This window comes from Otolemur garnettii, unplaced genomic scaffold, assembly GCF_000181295.1.
Source record: "Otolemur garnettii isolate 467f Iridium unplaced genomic scaffold, OtoGar3 scaffold00007, whole genome shotgun sequence".
In the NCBI taxonomy this organism is placed as follows: Eukaryota; Metazoa; Chordata; class Mammalia; order Primates; family Galagidae; genus Otolemur; species Otolemur garnettii.
In genome coordinates, this window is record NW_003852402.1 from 11,731,309 (window position 1) to 11,736,276 (window position 4,968).

The 4,968-nt window shown below is 39.2% G+C and overlaps 1 protein-coding gene and 1 long non-coding RNA gene across 7 annotated transcripts in view; both read left to right on the forward strand.

The window, feature by feature from the left end:
- Positions 1-4,968, forward strand: part of RBFOX2 (RNA binding fox-1 homolog 2) — a 293,952-nt gene that overhangs the window by 232,512 nt on the left and 56,472 nt on the right. The window lies entirely within an intron of this gene.
- LOC105886369 overlaps positions 223-4,968 on the forward strand; it is a 12,860-nt gene continuing 8,114 nt past the window's right edge. The window contains exon 1 of the long non-coding RNA XR_001160991.1: positions 223-294. This is a non-coding gene — a long non-coding RNA (uncharacterized LOC105886369). The remainder of the gene's footprint in view (positions 295-4,968) is intronic.

Here is a 4,968-nt window from a genome sequence, read left to right on the forward strand (position 1 = left end):
CCACGCCAGCATCTCTGGTTTTGGGATTTTGTGATATGGGCTAATCTCACTGGAGTTAGATGATATCTCAGAGTAGTTTTGATTTGCATTTCTCTGTTGATTAAGGATGATGAGCATTTTTCATATATCTGTACACCGTGTGCCAATCTTCTTTAGAGAAATTTCTCTTCAAATCCCTTGCCCACCCTGAGATGGGATCACTTGTTTTCTTCTTGCTAATACGTTTAAGTTCTCTACAGATTCTGGTTATTAAACCTTTGTCGGAGACATAATCTTCGAAAATCTTCTCCCAGTGTTTTTAATGGGAGGAAGAAAGCTTAGAGTTCTAAAGGTGTAAAAATATGCTATTAAAAATACTGAGTTAACATGGCAGTTGAAATAACAGAATTCATTTCTCCAGTATTCCTCCATATAATGTAAAAAAAAAATACTTACTTTCTTTTTCTTAGTTTGACATAACTGGAATTATTTACTTAGGCAATATAGCATGTTAATCGAGTCTTTTATGTAATAAATGGGAAGTTTTCCTAACTGGATAATTAGGAAAATTAAAAAAAAATTATTTTCCCTTACATACTCTTCATAACCTAATTTAAAGCTATCTTTTTTTACATCAAAGTATCAGTCCTTAAGTTTTCAAAAATGTACATATACAGGGGCCACTTAATAACAATATATTTTAGTGTTTATTCTATACCAGATATTGTTTGAAGAATTTTCTATAAACTCCAGTATTTTAGTAACTCCATTGAATTATCACAACCACCCTGTGAAATAGATATAATTATTATTCTACTTTTACAGAAAAAGAAATTAAGGCTAACTAGTCAAGATCATACAGCTAGTAAGGGGCAGTGTGAGAATCTGAACACGGGTTATCTGACTTGCAGGGCTGCTTTTATCTATTCCTGTAAATCACACTGTTGTTGTCATTGTAACAGATTTTTATATATACTTGTTATGCCCAGATTACTAAGTTTATTTGAAAATGTAAAATAAGGCCCCTGCCCTCAATGAACCTTTAAAAGTACAGGTCGAGGGTGGCGCCTGTGGCTAAGTGGGTAGGGCGAAGGCCCCATATACCCAGGGTGGCAGGTTCAAGCCCAGCTCTGGCCAAACTGCAACAAAAAAAATAGCTAGGCGCTATGGCAGGTGCCTGTAGTCCCAACTACTCAGAAGGCTAAGGCAAGAGAATCGCCTAAGTCCAGGAGTTGGAGGTTGCTATGAGCTGTGTGACGCCACCGCACTCTACTGAGGGCAACAAAGTGAGACTCTGTCTCTACAAAAAAAAAAAAATCCAGGTCAAAAAATAAAATACGGGTAAATGCTAGAAGGAGAGAGATTAGTGAAGAGCAGGTTCATTAAGAACTGCTTTTGGAGGTAGGTACTACCATATTTCCCCGATAATAAGACCTACCCAAAAAATAAGCCCTAGCAGGATTTCTATGCATTTGTTAAATATAAGCCCTACCCCGATAATAAGACCTAGTGATGTGCGTGGCCATGCATTTCAGGTGGGCATGGAGCAATAAGAAGACTGGAATACCTTTTATCTGCCAAAGCTCCTTTCTCCAAGCTGCTCGCACTTGTGTGGGTGGTAACCATGGTGGCAGGCATCTTATTGCACACATGCAAATGGCTAAGGAAAAGGAATTCACACATCACTAGCTCCAGCCCCACCAACAAGGTCTGCTCCCCCTGTCAGGTTCTAGAAGAATATGACTTAACTGTATTTGAATAAATGTAAATTGTTGTATTATACTTAATAAAAATAAGACATCCCCTGAAAATAAGCCCTAGTGTGTCTTCTTCTTCTTTTTTTTTTTTTTTTTTTTTTTGAGACAGAGCCTCAAGCTATCCCCCTGGGTAGAGTGCTATGGCATCACAGCTCACAGCAACCTCCAACTTCTTGGCTCAAGCGAATCTCCTGTCTCAGCCTCCCAAGTAGCTGGGACCACAGGCACCTGCCACAACGCCCGGCTATTTTTTGGTTGCAGCTGTCATTGTTGTTTGGTGGGCCTGGGCTGGATTCGAACCCGCCACCTTAGGAGTATGTGGCTGGTGCCTTAGCCCCTTGAGCCACAGGCACCGAGCCCCTAGTGTATCTTCTTGAGAAAAAATAAATATAAGACAGTGTCTTACTTTGGGGGAAATGCGGTACTTCCCCTACATCTTAAACTTTGATGAACCCATAATGCAGAGTTGAGTGTAGGATCCCGTAGGCAGAGGCAGTGATCTACAGCATGGGTTTTTCTTGTTCCACAAATCACTGACAGCTCTCCCTTTTTCCAGGGGGAGGCTACAAGGTCAAACTATTTTCATAATAATACCAAGAGGTTACTTGTTGTTTCCACTTTATTGGCTTTAGCAATCAGTAAAAGAGCAATGGTAGGTAAAATTGCCTGTACTTTATCATAATCAAGACAGTAGCACCAAATTGTGCTGCTGGCAGTCATTGTAAACTTCACTGTCACAAACTCATAGGAAAACAAAAAAAACTTTGTTTTAAAATGTCCTTGGTGAAACAGTAAAAAGTATCAATTTTGTAAATTTCCCACCACAATCTTTTTCATATTCTACGTGGCAAAGTGGAAAGTATTCATACAGCGTTTATGCTGCATGCCAAAATAGTCTCAAAGAAAAGTACTTGTGTGATTGAGTTGCAAGTTGAACTAGTCTTTTTTCATGGACTATCATTTTTTCTTGTAAGAACAAATGATGGACAAACTAGGATATATCAATATCATTTTCAAGCATTTTCTTGAAAATGAAGTAGGTCTGTCACATCAAGGGAAAAAACTGATAGTATTTGTTTCCATTGGTAAAATGTAAGCTTTCCTCCAAAACTTAAAATTTTGAAAAAGTTGTATCCTTTACTATAAGCTTGAGAGCTGCTCAGTTGTTAAAGGGGTTCTGATGAGATCAGTGGTGATATTAACAGATGTGATGAAGGGGAACAGACCTTGAATAATGAAATGTACTGACACTTGAAAGTATTCCATAACTTAGTAAGCCAATATTACAAATGACTGTTTAATGTTATAAAATGATGGATAAGATAATTTGATTATGTAATGTATTTTAATGTAACAAAGTATGAGAAGTTCATTTGTAAGTTTCCAGAGTCAACATTGCAGTTAACCTTTGATTAAGAATCTACCATTTATCACACTTTGGTGTACTGTCAAAGACTGTCCATAGTTATTGGAGGAAACTAAAATGTTTCTCTCTTTTCCAACTGTGTGAAGCCAGATTTTTCTTCATATATTTCAACTAGAACAACATACTGCAATACAAAAGGCAGACATTAAAGAGGTAGTCACTCTTCTAACTAAATTTATTGTTTTCAAAAATATAGGTAATTTTTCATAAAACCATTACTTATATTAATATATAATGGACTTATTTAAAATTTTAAAATACTTTTAAAGTCTCTTGTCTTTATTTCTAATATGATAGATAACAATGGATATAACCAACAGAAACAAAAAGCTCTTTAAATGCTCAGTAATTTTTTTTTCCTGCAGTTCTTGGATGGGGCTGGATTTGAACCCGCCACTTCTAATATATGGGGCCGGAGCCCTACTCCTTTTAGCCACAGGCGCTGTCCTGCTCAGTAATGTTTAAGTATTGAAAGGGGTTTGCAGCTCGGCGCCTATAGCTCAACCAGCTAAGGTGCCAGCCACGTACACCTAAGGTGGTGGGTTCGAATCCAGCCCGGACCTGCCAAACAACAATGATGGCTGCAACCAAAAAATAGCCGGGCGTTGTGGCAGGCGCCTGTGGTCCCAGCTACTTGGGAGGCAGAGGCAGGAGACTCACTTGAGCCCAGGAGTTGGAGGTTGCTGTGAGGTGTAATGCCACAGCACTCTACCCAGGGGGACAGCTTGAGGTGCTGTCTCAGAAAAAAAAAAGGGGAGGGGGTTGCATATAGAGGTGGGAATGTATAGAGAAGATGCTTTTGTTTTTTTAATTGGCAAATGAAATTGTATATGTTTGTGGCATATAGGATGATGTTCTGAGAATAGGGGGTTTTTTTGGAACACATGGCCCTTCTGTTGTAACAAATAATACTCTGTAACAGAGATTGGTGAAATCTAAGATATAGAGGACTTTGAATGCAAGATCAATGAATGTGAAAGTTCAGGTTCTAAACAGTGAAGGATTATTTGAAATATTTGAACAGAGTTGATGAGTGGAAAGAGATTTGAGGAAATATCTGAGTGGCCCACCTTACTATATTAGTCAGGTAGAGGTTTTACAACCCTCCTCATTGGCAGGTCTTCCAGTAAATAAAGTTATGCAACTAAAGACAACTTAGACCTCCATGTTGCCCATCATCCTCAGAGGGCTTTTTGCTTTGTTACACACCCTTTCTTTGGAGTTGATGCCAGTTTTTCTTTTACTTCTTTGTTATCACTTGGAATTGCCATTGACTCGTTTATCTGATAACACTTGAAGGTGCCTTGCAGATTGATGACCCACTAAAAAATAGCCAAGAAGTTATAGCCCTTTACATTGGATTCATTTGTCCAAATGAGGATTTCTGGAACATAATGGGAAAAGTGGGGCCAGAGTCCTATAGTATTGTCTATCATTGGGCCATATGATACTATCTTCGGCCTACAGGTTGATATCTTTAGCATTCTGTATTTGGGGGTTAGAAATAGGGGTCTAGAAATGCATAGGAATTGACTCGTCCAGCCACCTACTTTTCCAAGAGAGGCTCTCATTTTACCCTCAAAGTAATAAAAGATAGGGTATACTGGACCTGCATAAAATATATCCCATATTGGCTCGGCACCTGTGGCTCAAGTGGCTACGGTGCCAGCCACATACACCTAAGGTGGCAGGTTCGTATCTAGCCCGGGCCCACCAAACAACAATGACAGCTGCAACCAAAAAAAATAGCCAGGCGTTGTGGCGGGTGCCTGCGGTCCCAGCTACTTGGGAGGCAGAGGCAGGAGA